Here is a 19,785-nt window from a genome sequence, read left to right as displayed (position 1 = left end):
ACAAGGGAAACACCGGATAGGGATGGTAAGGGGCAGGCAGACACTGTGGTTGCGTGAAGGTTACAGCTACGGGGAAATGTTCTTCCTGGGAATGTTGTGTGAAGATTCATGAATCCTCTTTTGACCTCTGCAGCTCTGCTGATATTCAGCAAAGTGAAAAAACTGGCTCTGATACAGAAGAGGAAAAAAGAAGAGAAAGGCACTCACAGAGAGAAAGTGGGGCAGGGGAGGAGGGGATGTTTCTCTTGCATTTGCCATAAATAGCTCCATGCCCAGCTTTAATGAATAAGAGAGGCGGAAAAATAAAGACCATGGGTTATTCCAGTTCTAATGGGGCTCCTCTTACAGCCCTGGTGACTGGGCCAACAGTCTGGGACTGGATCTTCCCAATGGGACAGGAATTGACTCCGGCACAGGAAATGCTGAAAGACTTTCCCAGATTGCCAGAGCTGAGCTAACCCTAAAGAAAAGGATGGGGGTTGGGACCCCTTGGTTGAGAATCTATCGCTCTTCTGTCTTGCTGCCTTTGTCATTAAAAGCCCCCGGGAGATAATGATATCAACAGCTCTTCCCTACAAACAGCTTTGCTGTTAGCCCTCAATGGGCATTTCCAGGAGCTGATGCCCCTTACCTGTTTGCCATTAGTCTTTGTCCCGATGTAAGCCCCTTAAGGCAAGGACAGTCTTCTTGTTCTGTGTTTGTACAGCTCCTAGCACAATATGCCCATGAGTGATATGATACAATAATAATAATAACTAGAGCAGAACCTCAGTTTTATGAACACCAATCTTACACATGACAAGTTCCCCGATGGAAAAACGATATCATATAACCAAACTGAGGTTGGTGAAGAACAAGCTGACATCCCTATACATTCTGATGCCTTCAACTCACTGGAAGTCTCTTTGCCATGGTTGGAAGGACAAGAAGAAACTGATTCAGTGCTCCATGCTTCAATTTATGCACCATACACACTATAATTTTGAGATGTTCAATTTTATGAGCTCCTCACTCCCTAACTAATTTGTAACATGGGGGTTCTACTGTGTTATAAATCGGAGGCCATATGCAGATGTTGCTAATGCCATTCAAGTTTAATAATCACATTGCACGGGGATAAGGGGCTCTCTTAGCTCTGCTTTTCAGGGTCAGGCTCTGAATATGATGCAGCTAAATTCATTTCACCGTAGCTATTGTTCTGGGCTGCCCCAAATTACTAAAGCTTTCTTTAATAAAAGCAAGCAATTGGCATAATTATAGACTTCATGTCCATTGTTTAATAACATATTTTGGAATCTGCAGCCATTGCTAAAAACAATTCCTTTTCTGGACAGAAAAAAAAAAGCCCAGGAAATATCAAGCTGAGTTCCAGAAGCCCTTGAGCAAATTCAGACTGCAGAAGATAATCACACATTTTCGAATGCCTTTCACCATCGTGAAGGATCACAAAGCACTTTATAAGCTATGGCCCCAATCTTGCAACCACGTACACATGGGTTTAGTTCCCTTGAGTTCAGAGTAAATGCTCACATGCAGACAGTTATATGTGTGTAGAAGTATTTGCAGGATTGGGATCCTGTTTAAATATCACTGAAATGCAGCCGTCTCTGGGGTAATATGGAATAGGCTGTTTATCAGTGCACAGCAACATTCCAACAGTTTTAGATAGGAAGTGAAGAAGAAAATGTGTCCATCTGAAAAAACTGAATGAAATTACCCAAACCCCAATATGGCCAGAACTCAGGAGTTAACGTTCTTACAAAAAAATGTCCAGGATCTACACCGATTGACTATAATTATTATTTGTATTACAGTATTGCCTATATGCTCCAATATATTAGGCTTTGCGCACACACATAGTACAAGACACTCCTTGCCCGGAAGAGCTTATAATCTAAATAGGCAAGCTAGAAAAAGGTGGGAGGGGAACCTGAGGCACAGAAGTGCAATACCTTGCCCAAGGTCACGTAGCAGGTCAGTGGCAGATCCAGAAATAAAACCCAGCTCTCCTGAATCCCAGCCCAGTGCTCAAGCAGCTAGATCAAGCCACTTCCAGTTTGGGTTTCATGTCTCATCTGAACAATTCTGCTGCTTCTTTCATGGGGAGAAAACTCCGCCCACACTGATGTCAGCAGAACTTCACCGTACCATACACCCCGCTGCATGGCACTAAAGCCTGCCTAGCCTGTTCCTTTTGGCATTTGGTTTTCTTTCCTGTTTCATAGTTGATCTCCCTCCCTATGGCTGGGGGGTTACGGGCTCCATTAGTACTTTTCAAAAGGCTGTTACTCCAAAGACACTCTACAGTAGTTTCCACACCCCCACACCAAACACTCGGTACATTTCCCATGGTGATTAATCTATTGTCACGTCTGACAATTTCACTGCCCTTGTTCTTTCCCTCCACTCTAAGTAACAAGAACAAAATTGACATAGCTTTGAACTCTGCACTCTGGCAACTCCCTCGATGCAGTCTGAGCTCTTTGAACTAGCCTCGTTGCTCCGTCTTTCCCTAGGAAAAACTCTTATCCCTTACCTCTCCCCTCCCTTGTAACTTTAGGCTTCGTACAGCCCCTGTTTCAGATGACGCTCCAAGATGCCAGACCTCTAACCAATACATTCTAGTATTTTGAGGCAGCTTCTCTGCTGCAAATTATTGCAGAGGTTCCCATTCATAGTCTCGAGCCAAGGTTTCCACTAATTACTCTTCATCAGTTCCATTCATCAAGCAGTATTTTCAGATGGTTTAACCCCTGTCAACTAAAGCCCAAATCTTTGGCATGTTCCTGGTTTTTCCACAGGAAACCCCGCTGAATAGGGCTGACAAAAACATTAGCCCTTTAAGATCCTAAGTGATGCCCAACTTGGTGCCAAACCCCTGACCCCAAAGTGTAGCCAAAGGGGGGGAGCGATTGGGTGGTTTTGTAAAACCAGCGGGTTGCTCCGATGTAGAGCTTGTTTTACACCAAAACTCAGGGCCAAATCCTCAGCTGGTGCAAGTTAGCCTTCGACTTCCACCAGCTCATCTGGCCCCTCAGATTTGAAAAGAGGGCAAGAGACGGTGCCCATTTGGACTGAGAGGTCTGTTTTCGGCCAGGCTCCAAGCTGGAACTCCTGGCATGTTGCACTGGTGCTTGATATGTGGCTATTTTTTAAAAAAAGCAGCTTGTGATGGTTCTAGCCAGCAAGGAATTCTGGCTCCACTCTGCCCGACGGGCATTCAGGCAGGCTATGACAGCAGTGCTCCCAGGCCCTGTGTGTTATATAGGAGCACAGAGCTCGATCTTCTAGATGCAGGAGACTTTGGTTTTTCCCCCTCTGTAGAGATCAGTAAGATACAGCTCAAGCCAGAAAAGTAATAAAGACAAAGCCCATCTGGTCAGCTCCCTTTTCCTGATTCACAAAGTTAAATAAAACGCCAGGACTTTTTTTAAACAGCCAGTAGGTTCTTCATATTTTCCCACTTACATCATCCAACATGGTTTGAATCTACAGCGACTGGTAAACTCTCAAAGGCATAATTGCAGTAGTCTTAGCAAAAATGAAATCATATGGTGTTCCCAAGCTTCTCCTCCCCCGCCCCCCTTTTCTTTTATTATGTTTCTTGTGCAGCTTCCAGATGTTTCCTGGAAAAAAAGAAAAAACAACCCACATTGCCAGGGTTTGTGGAGTGGAAAGGGCCGCGTGGCAGCAGGGTCCCTGGGCCGGAGGGCGGTGGCGAGAGGAGAACACTCTGAAAGCACTGGGTAGAATCAAAATCCCTGCTCCATTGTCCACATTCGGACAGGCTCCCAGTGACTTCAGTGGGATTTCTATCTGAGTACAAACAGAGTCAGGAGCTAAAGATGCAGCTTCCTAACTGAACCATCTTTCTGCCCCTCTAGCAAGCCTAGGGCTCGATGGCCCCTCCATCAAAAGTAATGGCTTCCCTGACTTGGGATGGCTTGTCATGGCCCTTTAGGGGCTACAGGTCCGCATAGATCATTACAGGGAGTGTGCTGTGGCCCCTATACAGAGCTAGTTATGCTAGGTTGACACCAGTTGAGGATTCCTCCATTCCAGGGGAGATCCTCAGCTGCTCATTTAGAGCAAATGTAAGGTCCCTTTGCACCACTCTGGACCTTGGCAAGTGGCAGGACCCATCCTGCAGTCAGAACTCAGGGACATCAGTGTGGATCCAGAATAACTGCTTTGGCGCTGATGGGCTTACTCCAGATTTACAGGAGCATAGTTCAGAGCAGTGTCTTGGGAATACACACAAAGAAGAAGCATTCTCTCCACTACCACCAACACCAAATATACATTCAGTGGTGGGTGAGGGCCGTTTCCAGTGCTTTATTTCAGCCTGCTGCCGAATGTGCCTCTGAGTCAGCTTGGGCTGGACTGACACCCATTCTGGTGCCACTGCAGCCTTGGAAAAAAAAAATCTCCCTGTAAAACAGACTCTTTCATCCAACTTTCCATGAGTCACAGCTTTTCCATGTGCCCTGCGTCCCCTGGGCTCGCCTGACACTGCATGTTTCCAGGATGAAATGAAGCACCCACAGGAGGAAGCGGCCCGTCCTTTGCCAACGGCAATATTCTGTGGTGGACGTGAAGTGCAAAGAGGAAAGTGGGGATGCGATATGATGGATGCCCCAAGGGGCGGAGGCCAAAGAGGGGGATCCATGTGTGATTTCTGTTATCGGACCATCAGCACCAGGCTCGGGGAAGCTCCAGTGATGGTGGCTGTCAGCATGTGTCTTTGGTTCCATACCCCATTCTGTAGCATACACCCAGGGCTTCTCTCACCCAGTCACCCTACAGCACACGCTCCCCCCCCCCCCCCCCCGACAGGAGTACCTGCCATTTCCTGCATACAAGCCCTTCACTCCCAGCCATTCCTAGGGGAAGAAATCCTTCTAATACACACCCCCCACGGCCCCCTTGAAATGGCAAGATCCCTGACCACCCTTCCCTCAGATTCTAACAGTAGCCCTAAAGGCTAATGTACCCGACCCGCGACGTTTGGCCAACCACCAAGGATCAGAATTCATCTCCCCTCTAAATAATTATGAGATTGGTTTAACAATCACAATATTTTTTTAAAATTAATCAATCAATGTTGGGTTCTTTTTTATTTGTCTCGGCCTTTAGGTCACACTCAGGTCAAGTTTCCAAGTTTTGTACAACCACAACGGCTAGACACTTACTTTATTTTAAAAAATAAAAAAGTTGAATGTCTCCTGTAATCAAATTACTCCAGGAGGTGGGGATTTATGGGAAATGCCAACCACCACCAGAGTTGAGCACAACCCCATGAGGTTACCAAGCCCTACCATGCTCAGATACGCTAGGCGAGCTACTGCTAGCTACCTGAGATGGCTGACCCCTCAGTGTCCCACACTGGAGTCCCAACTGCACAGCCCCAGGGAATCTCACCCTACCTCTAAATTCCTGTCTTCATGGACATTTGGTGCTATGCCTCCCTGCACATTCAGCCAAGCCTCTCCTTAGCATCTGCCATCTTGTTTTAAAAAAATAAATAAAAAGCACCTCTCTGCTAAATGACTCAGAGCTGCCTCTTGGGATGGAAACCATTTCTGTGCAGCTCCGTTTCATAGTGTATCCAGGCTCGGAAGAGCCTCTTGCTATGAATACCCAGATCGCTGGTGTGAGAAAAAGTTTGTCCTTTAAAGAAGCTCTGTTTGGAAAGTTGACTTTATGCACTTTACCACAGGGGGTTGTTGAGTTTGTGCATGGCCATCACACCAGTAGACCTTACTTTGCATTTAGTAAAGGGAGGCACAGGCATGTGGAGGCTGAATATAGGGTGTACTTGGTGGGACTTGCTTGCTGTGTACTGCACAAGAAGTCCGCCAATTTGTTCCAGAGGCAGCTGCCATTTTGTGATCAGATTCAGCTTCCCATGAAAATAGCACATATAGTAAGCCATGCTCAAGCCAGAAAGGGGAAACCAGAGAACACATGGGGTTCAAATTTGCTCACATGATGGGACAGGCTCCACTCTCAGATTCATCAGTGTTCTTTCATACTCCAGATACTCTCAGTTATCCTGGTGTGAATCCAGAGTAACTGCATAGCCCCCAGTGGAGTCAGTCCAGACTTTTGCCAGAATTTGCCCTTATGGACCCAATTTTCCTCTCAGTCTAGTTTTATCCCAGTGTCACTCCATTTACACCAGTGCAAGTAAGAGGTGAATCAGGCTCTCTATCTTTAATCTGAAATGGTTCTGGCACTTCACTGGGAATAAAGGCATGCCTTCCCGACAGCAATGCAGCGCTTTAGACATCCAGTGAGTGGATCACCCTGTGGAGTCAGGAACTGACTGAGCCTCGAAAGGAATTCCCTGCTTTTCTGGGAAAAGCTAAGGCAGAAGCTGAGCCCAAGGACTGCACAGGGGAAAGCCATTTGGCATGGGGAGATGTTTCCTCTGAATAGTGACATTGGCTTGTTGGCTAGGCTTGCACGGTGCTGTTGAGCACTGACATGGATGTTTGACAGCCACAGGATTACGGTTTATATGGCTACAAACCCATGCTTGGAACCATGTAACTAAATCGGGTAATGTCATCATGGACGAATATAGCAGGCAGACCTGGCCTGAGATACGTGCAGACAGCAGTGAAAGAAAGAGGAGGATTTTTGTAAAAAGAGCCATCAAATAGGCCAGCATCGCTACCACTTAGGGAAAAAGGAGTATGCAGAGCAGGCTGGTGAGGAGGCAGGGAAGATCCTGGAGACAGAACACTATCCTAGGTCTGAATCTACTCTTGTTTACCTTGGGGTTACTCCTGGATTCTGAGTCAGACTCACAACCTAAGCCTCTTGGCTGGGATGAAAAAGTGGTGGGGGTGATAGGCCCTTGAATGGAGTCCTGTCCGGAGAGATGCTGTCTGCATGGCACGGTCTCAAAGTCAATGCTAGTGAAACAGGGCAATGGGGAGATCTTCCAAGGGGTGAGCAATGAGATGTCATAGATCTCTCCAGGATGAACTTCAAAACCCTTTTCAGCTATGAGAGCCTCAAACACCCTTTTCCACAACCACCAGGGGTTCCATTTAGTGTCAGAGCAGGATAACAATTTAAATCATGCCCCTGTAAATTCCATCATTTTGCCTCCATGAGATAGTTGCTCAGAGGTGCATAGGTCTCCCGATCCACAATTACTTCCCTTCCCTGTTATCTGCCTTACCTCCAGGAGCCTGTTAGCATCCCCTATTGGAGCGGATCATGACACCTGTTAGGAGAGCAATCAACATGCTGAAAGCAAGATGCAGAAGGCGATGAGTTCACAAGCAGCATCTGTAAACAAGTAGACGATTTGAAAGGCCAGGTTTCTGGTGAACCAACATTTTTATTGGACAATAATTCACACTGTTTCTTGTTGCATTTCTCAATGCACAAAGAACACAGGGATATCCTCAGTCAGAATTGTAGCAACCAGTGTGGAACTTGGAGGGAGGAGCACAGGTTGCAAGAGGGAAGCATTTGGAGGAGGCACCCAGAAGTAAGTCTGTGTGCCCATGGCTGGAATGCTCGCTGCAGCTGCAGCATCTCTGTAAATAGTTCTCCGAACAAAGAACCAGTTTAGTTTTACAAGCATGGAGTCCTCTCATGTTATTACCCAGCACGCGGTACATGAAACAAGAATGGCCTTTATTTTAGATAAAGAAAACAGGAAAGAACAGTAATAAGGGCTCCAAGAGCAACAGTATGTCACGCCCCTCTGTGAAACACTGCACTGATCACAAAACGTCTGCCTCTGTCTGCAGACAGCAGAGTCCATAGGGATTTCATGGTGGAGTACACAGAAAACAAAATATACCACATTTCCACGCTCACAGATGGCCGTTCCTATTGGCAGGGGGGAGTGGGTGTGTATCAAACTAGTCAGCCATAGGTCCCCTCTGCTGTCAAGCTACCCAGACTGGTTACATTAAAAATCACCCCAATCACCCCCTCTATCAGTTTGGCTTCTATTTCTGCAAGCCCATCTATTTTTGAAGTGTTTCAGACACAAGGACCCCACGCCTTTCTGTATTGAACAGTACTCCCTGCCTTTAGACCATAAGCTCTGGGGGTCACCAACTTGTTTGACACAGTTTGCCTACTAGATAGCCCCCCACACTCTAGGTAAGATTTCCAAATGCACCTAGTGATCTAGGGGATTTAGGCTCCTAAGTCATGTAGGCCCCTTTGAAAGTCTCACCCTATCTTAGTAAGACTCGTGCATGGCAGTTCCATAGGACCTTGTCAATTACCACAAACTGCCTCCACAGAAATGCGCATCCAGAGACTGACACTGGCAGAACATGGTTTCAGTTAAGGATGTGATTCACTGAACTTGCTCTGGGAAGTGTAACAGACTCAAAAGACCATGCCTGCACCCCTGCATTCTCCTCCCCTTCTTCATTTCCTCTGGAAAGGAAGAGAAAATGGCTCAGATCCGCCCAGGACTGCTTGCAGTGAGGCTGGCTTACCCAGCCCTCTTGGGACCAGCTGTTTGGTTTCCTGGGGCTTGTAATGGAAGGGTAGGAGAATGCCATAGTGGCAAGGGGAGGAAGGATCAGCACCGGGGAGGGGAGGGTCCATTCTACAAACCCAGAGTTCTTCTTGCCCTAACATCTACAGTGAATCAATGCTCCTAAAGTATAAGTAGATAAGGGGTGATCAAAGCATCTCCAAGGAGGGGAAACTTTGCCCGCTCTAGCTAAACAAACCAAAATAGCCTCAGCTTCCCCACCTCATCCAAAGAGAAAATTGGATCCCACAATCCCTCTCTTTTTTTAAAAAATCTTGCAACACACAGAAGATGATGGGAGCAAATGACTCTTGCAAGAACCACTTTTTCCTCCCCCTTCGCCACCCACCCAGCCTTTGGATACAAAGGGAGAGATGGATCCCACAGACAAAAGGCGGATCTGCAAATGCCATTCCCCAGCAGCAATCTGACCATTCAATCCCCAGCAGGCTTCCAAAAAAAAAAAAAAGAAAAAGAAAAGAAAAAAAGGAAGGATGACATCACTTGACCGCTGGACGAGACAGGGAGTCATTCCAGAGAGAGACACAGGCAATTTACCAATAATGAATTGGGCGCTTCCTAAGGACTAGCAAGTCCATCAGCAGTAAGAATGTGGGCTGTGGGCTGGGAGAGGAACAATGGCAGGGGGGTTAGGCGGGTAGAGAATACTATCACACAACCAGCCAAAAAATGTGAATAAATATATTGGATCAAATTCATCTTTGGAGCAACCCCAAGTCAAGTAACATCCAATAACTTCATAATAATGCCTCTCTTATAGACGGTTTTTCATCAGCAGAGCTCAAAGTGATCAGCAGGACTAACCCCATTTTATAGCAGGGAAAGTGACTTAGCCACGGTCACTCAGCAAGCCAGCCAGAGGAATAGAACCCAAATCCTAATCCAGTACTCTATCAACTAGGCCATACTGCCTTCCTTTCAGTGGAGATGCACCAGGTATGACCTTGGCCCCACTGATTTTTGAGCCTCCTGTTAATAACAAGAATGTAGCATGGGTCAAAAATGGGGACGCAAGCCTTTGGACTACAGATGTCTTCTCCTGGAATCTGTCAGACAGCGGAACAGCAGGAGGTGGATGGATGCGGCTAGCAGCCCTTTGGGTCTATTTCTGAATCACTTCAGAAGCATTCAAGACTTGGTTGGTCTATCTGTTCTTGGTTGTTTTCTTTTTCCAGAAAGGGAGATAAAAAGGAGAGGTAATATTTTATTCAGGTGAAATTCACCCCTGTGCACAGAGACAAAATAAGGCCTCAGCACTGATACCCTCAAAATAGGGCTTAACTGGCACTTACGTGATGCATAGCCTTCAGCTAGCCCTCTCTTTGGGAGAGCCCAGGTCTTCTTCTGTATTCTATACAATACTGAGCACACTGTCAATGTTTAATAGTCACCACTGTAAAGGCCTGTACTTAACTACTAATCATGATTGTTCTAAGGTCCTCCTCTACCTTGATACACGTCATTTCCAATGGATGTTAATTGAATCATGTCCATCCAACACAAAATGAGACCTCACTGGAGGCTCCAGAGGATCAAAGGGAAGTTCGGTCTGACAAAGACTGTCCTGAGCGTCGATAGCCTGCAGTTTCATTTCCCATATCAGGCCAACCAGATGTCATAGGCCGCCGTCCAATTCCATGCTAGAGTTTGTCTGTGTTTCCTTCCACACGCTACAGCTGCCTAGTTATTCCTTGAAGAATTTGCTGTCCAGGGACTGAACTTCCAAACTGTATGGCTCACTCCACAAACCATATATGTTGCATGGTTATTAGACGGTGCAAATAAATAAATAAGTATGCCAGCCCAGGATTTCGGCTGCTGTAGAAAGAAAGAAAGAAATGTTCGGTATTTGGGTCGAGGAGCCCTGGAATCACACAGTCTATTGCACAACCCTTCTTTTTTTACATTTTGGCTCAGCGCTTTGACTGCACTAACCCCGTTTCCATGTCGCTGTTATTTTATGAGCCGCTTATAGAAATGTGTAGGGTGGGGTTTTTTTTAATTACAGTTATTATACATGGAGACAGTTCAAATGACTGCAGACCACCTCCTCTGACTACCAGGGGTTTGCTACACACACACACACAAAGCTTCTCAGTAGATGCTAATGCCTCAAGTAAGGAGGATGGGGCAAGGGAGACAATTTGTGGGAAAGTTCGTTACATCTCCTTCCCCATGCTGACTGTCTGTTTGTCGTCTCCACCTGTTATCTCTCACTTTACGCTAAACGCTTGGAGGCGAGGACCATCTTCCTGTTGCGTGTTTGTACAGCGCCCCGCACAATGGAGCCCCCATCCCTGATTGAGCCTTCTACTGTAAAAAATAGAATATATCATGATGATGATGATGATGAGAGGAGACAATCTCTAGTAAGCTGGGCCACACTGAGTATACTTGGCCATGCCAATAAAAATAGAGAAAGTGAACGGAGAGACAGGGGGAGAAAGAGACATTCCAGGAGGCGGAGGGTTAAAGCCAACTAAACATTATGTTCATTGGAACTCATGCAAATGTTCCACTAGCAAAAAAAGTGCAAGTCTTGCAGGAGCCTGGGGAGGGGGAGGGACGTTTGGGTAACGGTTGCCAAAGCAGGCGTTACTAAGGAGACATTCCAAGCCAGCCAATGAGAACAGGGTCCCCATTACCTCAGCAACATGCTTAGTGGGGCAATGGCACCATCTGGTGGCTGGGTGTCCATCGGTGGCATCAGGCACAAAGTGCAGGGCAAGGGGGCTGCAGAAATAAATAAATAAGCGCACCGCATATTAAGCTTAGCCTACTTGAGTTTTGCTGAATTATTTTTCCGGCGCTTATAGTAACATCCCAACAGGATCTCTGCCCTCCAAACCGTAGCATGCCAAATCAGTCGTCTGCCCCTCCTTCATATGTTTTAACTTAGAAATTGTTAATCCTAGTTAGCTCATTTTAAGCATAACCAGGTTAATTACTCTTTAGATGCCAAGATGGCAACTTGGCATTAAAAGGTAGTGTAGTAAATGTAACAACAGGGAGGAGGTTGGAGGATGGCGAGGTTAATCATGGACTTTTTCCAGGGCGAGCCCTCACACAAGTACTCCATTGAAACCAGGAGAATGACCATCACTGATGTCTTATGGTTAAAATGCTGGGCTGGGCCTCAGGAGAGCTGGGTTCAAATCCTGGCTCTCCCACAGACTCCCTCTGTGACGTTAGGCGAGTCACCTAATCTGTCTGTGCCTCAGCTCCCTGGCTCTAAAAAGGGGCAAAATTATGCTTCTTTTCTCCTATCCTGCACACAGTCTCACTTTGTGTATGTACAGCGCCTAGCACGATGGGACCCTGATCTCAGCAGGGAACTCTAGGTTCTACTGTAACAGCAATAACAAAAATAAATAGTAATTGATTTCAGCAAGAGCAGGATAGGTCCTGGTGATGGGCAGCAAACCTCAAAGGGATCAGTTTGGATATGGGCCCCAAAGCCCAGATCGCTTCTCAGAACTCTCAGTCCACAATACAACTGGGCTGGAAATTTCTTAAGATCAGGCTTATCTTAAAAGACTCCTGCAACTTCCTGCTCTGAAGTGGAGCTGAGAATAGCCTTTCTGCTGCCTTCTGGTGGGAAATCCCCCCACTCCAGAGCCCAGGCTGACCAAGAGGAGTGGAGAGCTCTAAAAATGGAAAATCTGGGCCAAAATTAAATATTAACTGCCTGGTTTTTAAAAGGGGCGGGAGAGACGCAAGGCCAGAGCCTCAGCTGGTTTAGATCAGAACTAGCTCTCCCCTTCAGTACAGCTGCAATGATTTGCACATACACATGCACACACTCGCTCACAGGATTACCTTGAGAAGAAATGACTGTGCTAGCCAAGCACTTTACACACCAGACTGCAAACCGTAAATAAGCTGATTTACCCTAGCTGGATGCAAAGTTTGTGTGCGATGTGCAGGGGGGTTTTCTGATGGATCCCCCACCCCCACCCCCCCCAATTCTGGTGGAAACCTAAACTTGAATAAAAGCTTAATTTACAAACCTACGCTCTCCCCATGTAAGCAAGCTACAGGCCTTGTCTTTTCCCCCTGCAAACTGTTTCAGTACAGCTGCGAACTCTTTCTTGTTTACATTAGAAAATGAAGGCCGCGAACAACAGCTGTGCTGTCGAAGTATTTATGAGAGAAAGGATGCGCTAGTATTTCCTGAGAGCTGGTTCCAAGGCCCAGACCTCGTTCCCCCGCCCCAGCACTCCAGGAGTTGGGAGGGGTGCTTTCCATCTCCCGGTTGCCACTGAGCTAACCTTTCGAATTTTCATTCTGCGTGGAGTATGCCCATGGAAGAAAAAAAAAGGAACCCTGTTTATTCAGCACAATCAGGAGTAGAAACAGAGAGGCCGGCTAATTAGGGGCCCTGTAAACAGAGCTGCATTGACAACCTGAGAAAATGTGCCCCACAGCCCACGGGCCAGTTCGGGAGCTTGGCAGGGTGGGTGAAGGCTCTAGGGCAGGGATCGGCAACCTTTGGCCCGTCAGGGAAATCCGCTGGTGGGCCGGGACAGTTTGTTTACCTGCCGCGTCCGCAGGTTTGGCCGGTTGCAGCTCCCACTGGCCCGCGGTTCGCCGCTCCAGGCCAATGGGGGGTGCGGGAAGCGGCGTGGGCCGAGGGACGTGCTTTTCCACTGCATGCATCTGACGAAGTGGGCTGTAGCTCACGAAAGCTTATGCTGAAATAAATTTGTTAGTCTCTACGATGCCACAGGTCCTACTGTTCTTTTTGCTGATACAGACTAACACGGCTGCTACTCTGAAACAGACTTGTCACTTTCCATTTGCTGGCCCGCAAACGGGGACACCAGGAGTGGACAGGCATAGAAGCCCTTGGACATTCTGAGTTAGGGGGGCTGGTGAGGGAGGCTATTTTAATCCTCAGCTCCCCTCAGTGGAGTCTTGCCTGTACTCCCTGGTGCTGCACTTTGAGGTCCTATATGCTGACATTTACACCCAGCATTGTCAGGTGAACCAAGTGTTTCTCTCTCTCTCTCTCTCTCTCTCACACACACAAATTATTCTGAAATTGCTTCCACGCTGTTCTCAGACCATCCTCCCGCCCATTTCACCACCCACTCACTCCCTCTCTTGGCTTCCTCTCTCCTCCTGCCTCCAAGTTCAAGATTCAGGTTTCTGCCCAGCCAGACCCACCCCAGCCCTGCTTACATCACGTTCTTCCAGCCTTTCCCCTAAGGCCTCCCACGCTTGACTCTGCACCTTTCTGTCCTGCCTGAAACAGTCTCCCAGTGTCCATGTGCCAGGCACCCGCTCTCAAACCTGCATTAGCAGAGCTTCCTATGCTGATGGCCATACCTATTGCCACTCGGCCTGTTGCACTCTGCATTGTTTCTAACCTAGGCAGGGCCTGGTCCCTGAAGCCCTTGCATGAGCTATCCTTACCTCAGTGAGTAAGTGTGTGAGTAAGGGTTGCAGACTGGGCCCTCAGGATATGTCTACGCTGCAATGTAAGCCCAGGGTTTGAACTCAGGCTCAAGCCTAACCCCTCCTTCCATCTACATATGTTGTCCTAAATCAGGGCTCGAATCCAGGGTCCCAGGGTCCCATGGGGTGAAGGGCCCAAGCCTGAGTCAAGCCAAGACCTGGATTCAAGCCCCACGGCTTTACAGTATAGACACACAGACCCACTAGACTCATGCTCTGGGAGTCAACCAAAAGTATCCCACAATCCCACGGACTGACTTCCTTTGTCCTCTGAACAGTCAAGTTGTGTGGACAGTCAAGTTTTCCCACACTGCACCATGAACAGGGGCTACAATGGCATTAGGAAGTCTGGGGTATGGGTGATTGGGCTCAGGCCCGTATAATGCAGTGTAGACACAGGCGCCCCAGGTTGGGACCCAGGGTTCGACAATCCTAACCTGGGGTTACAAATGAGAGTAGACACTCAAGCCTTAGGTTAACGAACCCAGGGTCTGCTAATTCGAGTTCTACTAACTCTGGGTACACTGCAGTGTAGACATAGCCATAAAGTCTAAGCGCCTCAGGACCTGGGGCTTGGCTTTTAAAGTGCTTTAAAAATATCTGTATAATAAAGAAATGTCGTTCTAGGCACTCGAGTTAATATTAACATAAAAATAATATTCACCCCGGAGCTCGTGGCAGGCAAATAAGACTGACTGGATAAGCCAGAGAGAGCAATTTATGAGGCACCATATGTGAGGTATGTACAAGAATTATAAATGATTAGAGAGAGACAGAAATATTGTCCTATTATAGGAGGCAGATTGCGCGAAGGATTAATTCCTAAAATGCCCTCACTTTGCAGAGACCCAGCCATTAATTCCATGCCTGAATCTCTGGCTGGCTGCCTGATTCTCCTCTTTCACTTCAGTGGATCAGGAGCCACTCCACTGAAACCGATGGCACTACAGTGAGAACTCAGTGACAGCTGGTTGAAAGGAGAGGAGACGCAAGGACTTTAACCTTAGTTGTTTGCCTGTAGCGAGCCAGCTCCTATATTTGATTGGCATTTCATGTCAGATTTCTCCTGCCAAGGATATGACTTTAAATCTGTCTAGAAATTTCAAACCCAGACGCAAATTACCTAGCGGCCTCAACTGGGTTCAGAAGCTCAGTTGTGCTAGTCGCTGTCCAGACATATAGTATGAGACTGTCCAGCTTGTTGATTTGGACTGTAAACTCTTCAAGACAGAGACTAAGGTGTGGGGTCAAGGAAATACCATTATCGCTGGGCAACTGAAGCTCAAAGAAGATGAATGCACCAGGCCAGGGAAGCACTTAAACACATGTGTCAATCCATCATGTACCATGCTGAATCAGAGCCACCAGCCACAGTGGGAGACCGCAGCAGAGGTGGGAATGGAACCCACTTCTCCTGAAGCCCAATCTAGTGCCTTAGCTATAAGGTCCTCCCCACTCTAAAGGGAGTGACGCTGCAGCTCCCTGCCCCCAGGCAGTTCTCTTTGAAGAATCAGGGCTTGAATCCCACTGGGAGGCAGTAAGATACAGATGAAAGGCCCTAGCTTGAAACTTCACAGGAACAAAATTAATATTGCTAGCACTGGACAACATCAGTATGCATTATACAAGGCCTGTTGAGTTAATTAGAAATGGATATTTGATACCCGGCATGAACAGTGCCCTGTACACATCTAGGGATTAATAATTGATTTATAATTTATTTGCACATTCATTCACTCTGTTTCCATGGGACGCTGGAAGCCCCCGTGTACCGATACATCACACGGGCCAGTATGTGCACTCTATCCATAACTGTCTCGGGGTGACATACTGGAGCTGCGTGCAGGCTGTAATTAGTTACTTACTTTAGAGGCTTTTTATGAGAGATCATACATCTCTGGAGAAAGATTAACAACGGGTTTATTTCTGCTCAGCTCACGGCAGATGTCAAAAAAACTGAGGCTCCAGAAATTATTGATTTGATTTCCATGAGGCTTTGCTTTCAAGGTAAGTAAGTGGTTCAACCGTTTGGCTGTGATAAGCCAGAGACGCCATATTAATTGGTTTCAGAGTAGCAGCCATGTTAGTCTATATCCGCAAAAAGAACAGGAGGACTTGTGGCACCTTAGAGACTAACAAATTTATTAGAACATAAGCTTTCATGGGCTACAGCTCACTTCATCAGATGCATAGAATGAAGTGGGCTGTAGCCCACAAAAGCTTATGTTCTAATAAATTTGTTAATCTCTAAGGTGTCACAAGTACTCCTGTTCATATTAATTGGGGCCTCATTCACTGCATCACAGAAACAGGACCTACTGAAATGCTGAAAATGGTTTTTGATTTAAGCATGTCTCAAAAACTTTCCTGTATTGGCACCCCAGGTTGCAACAGAAAATAATTTCCAGACCTCCCAACTCGCAGAAAGGGAGGGTAGTCGTGATCGGCAAAAGTTAGACCATAACCCCTGGGTTTAAGTAATGGCAAGTTCCCATGGTATGTTAGGGGGTAATTTCTTGGCAACAAGCTGAGATTCAGGACTCGCAACACCAAAGGACTCTTTTCTAGGAGCTATGTGCACTATTGCTAACCCTGAGCCTTCAAATCTCATGAATCAGGCCCCCCACATCATGAGATTGGCTTCAAAATCATGGGAGTAAGACAACAACAAAAAGACCAAAAAACATTTTGAGTTCTTTCTCTTTGCCTTCTGCATTCCAAACCTTAAGGGTGCACCCAGGTCACACGTTCAAACTTTTCTCTGCAACATGAAGGCCAGAAACCAACTTGGTTGTTTAAGAAAATGCTTAAATTCTCATGTAATCGTAAAGAGCGGGAGTTGTAAGAACACTACCAAATCTCACGAGACTTGGCAACACTGGGCAATTGAGTTAATGGCACAGATGTTCCGGGGTGACAGTGTGACGGCAGGGTAAATATTTAAGAACCTTGAGTGAGGGCAGGCTGGGAGGTGGACAGAATTAATACCAGACGGGAGGGTAGCAAGGGCAGGGAAGTTGGAAAGTATTCTGAATATTGAGTAAGACAGACACTGATCAGAAATGGTGAGTTCAGTTTAATAATGTTCTGGGTGTCCCTAAACCTCCAACTGTCAGGAGCTGGGACTAGATGCCAGGGGCTGGATCACTCGAAATTGCCCTGTACTGTTCATTCCCTCTGAAGCATCTGGCACTGGCCATTGTCAGAAGACAGGATACTGGGATAGATGGACCATTGGTATGGCTGTTTTTAAGTTCTTATGAAGGAATTAGAGGCCCATCAGAGGTCAATAGTCCATTGACTTCAGCAAGGTTATTCCTCATTTATACCAGCGTAACATCAGAATCAGGCCCATGGCTTGCCTTTCTTTGAGCTTATGAACTAATTTACACAATAGTCCCTGGGATGACAGAATGACCATAAGACTATTTTGATGCTCTGGGCCAAATTCAGCCCTGGTATAAAAGCTAGAAAAATACTACTGAACTCAGTGGGGTTGTGCTTGCTTATGCTAGGGCTGGATTTGGCCCTGTGACGCGGGCTAACTCAAGTTATGATCACTCCTGGGGCAGAAAACACTTCATTGCTTATATTATGGGAGTGCCGAGACGCCCAACCAAGACTGGGGGACAATTGTGCTAGGTGCTGTGCGTACACGTAATAAGAGACTTACAGGCGAAATAGACGAGATAGACAAAGTTGGGGGAGGGAAAACAGAGGCACAGGGCAGGGAAGAAACATGCCCAAGCTTGCACGGCAGAGAAGGGAATAGAACCCAGGTGTCCAGATTCTCAGCCCAGTCTCTGCTGCTGAGCAAATAGTTCACAATTCATACTTTAGTCAACCACTTCTGCTTTTAATTCTGTTTGCAATTTGTCTGTGAACAGAATACGACAGCCTCAAACTTATTTATTATTCAGAATTATTCATGAATTGCTGCAGTGACCGGTTCTTGGTCTGCAGACTGTTTGAACTGTGCATTGTGAGCAGTACCGTGACTGACAGGCGGTAACTAGCTTATGTAGCACAAGCACCTAACGTAACAAACTGATGCAACTTGAATTTCAAATTGCATAGTCCGCTCTAATCTTCACGATCTGTGGTGCATGCCCTGTCAACTGGGCCCTGCTGCCGCTCCAGACAGCGGAAGATTCTCCTCTTATTCACATCAGTTTTACAGCAGAGAAACTCAACTGGCTGCAGTAGAGTCACTCCTGAATTATACTGGTATAAATGAAATCAGACTTGGCTTTCAAGGCACCACATTCCTTGGAGAGGAGCCTCAGTGAAGTGTAAATCCGCAACGCTCCACTGATTTCAATAGAGCTACTCCAAATGACACCGGTTCTGGCCTCTTACAATGGAACTTTCCTTTATTGATAGTGCATTATCGGTTTTTCAGTCCTGTCTGTACTCGTAAGTTTCTTACCGCTCAGTAGGATTCTGAACATAAATCCTTCTCTTTTCTTCTGCAGTGTTGAAAATCTGCCACCGGTTGAATATTTTTAGATTTAAAAAAAATGTGGCCTTCAAAGGCTCTGAAGGCTCACGAGTACTTTAAGAAACAAAACATATAGCTTTACTGTCAATAACAGCAGCCTCAAATGGACTCCCTGCAACCACGGAATAGAACTAAATTATTGCCTTTTACAAAACTGATGGATGACTGCTTATTATTGGCTTTCATCTTTATTACCTCTTCAGGCAAAGAGGTTGGAATGACAGCAGCAAATAGCTCCCAGCAAATCGTTTCGGCCAGCCAGTCTCTCCTACAGACCTGTCCATCAGACCTGTGAGATCCCTCCAAATGCAGACGTGATGGATAAGATGGTGGCCCGGGGATTAGCAAAGCAAAGAAATAGCTGTGATAGTCAGCAGAGTCTTGCCACCTCAAGATTCCTGGTAACACTAACAAGAGAAGATAAAATATTTCTATACAGCCAGAAAATCAACAGATCATACATGTGCTCCGAGCACATTGTAACCAGTCTGAAATACAAGTAGGCCCTCAGTTGTGCACTTTCTGAAAGTTGAGCATGCATCTGAGCAAGAGCTTGTTAGCCTGTGCAACAAGGAAGTTTATTCCTCCACCATGGAAAATGCAGGTCCCAGTCAATATTGAGGCTGTGTGCATTTACTCCAGGTTTTTAAATGCACACCAGTCTACAAGCAACTTCGGTGCAGGCCCCGGACTCCTGGAAAATGGCCAGCATACCCCTTGGCAGGGCTGGCTCCAGGCCCCAACGAAGGAAGCAGGTGCCTGGGGCGGCCAATAGAAAGGGGAGGCGCTCTGTCCGTGATTGGGGCGGCACGTCCGCGTCTTCGGCGGCAATTCGGCGGCGGGCCCTTCACTCCCTCTTCGGCGGCAATTTGGCGGCAGGTCCTGCTTCTTTTTCTTTGCCACTTGGGGAGGCAAAAAAGCTGTAGCCGGCCCTGCCCCTTGGTGTTGCAAAGTTGGGTGCATCCCAGTTTGGGCCCAGCCCTGTATCTCATCAGTGCATTGAGCTCCCCTCAGAGTCAATGGCAGATCCGTGCTACACATGGAGATGGGGCCTACACAATCCTGCCCTAAGGCCCTGTTTGGATGCCCTGAAGATTGTTTCTCCATGCAAGGAAACCAAACCAGTGCCAACCACCTCTCATGGCAGGGAGTTCTAGGGAGAGTTTGTGAAATCTCTACACCGAAGGGAACCACCAGACCAGACTTCAGTAAACTGTAGCAGATGCTCAGTTCACAGGACTGATCTTGCTCATTGGTTAGATCCTCATACAAAAGTAGA

This window comes from Lepidochelys kempii, chromosome 16 (assembly GCF_965140285.1).
Source record: "Lepidochelys kempii isolate rLepKem1 chromosome 16, rLepKem1.hap1, whole genome shotgun sequence".
In the NCBI taxonomy this organism is placed as follows: Eukaryota; Metazoa; Chordata; order Testudines; family Cheloniidae; genus Lepidochelys; species Lepidochelys kempii.
Note: the sequence above shows the minus strand (reverse complement) of the source record.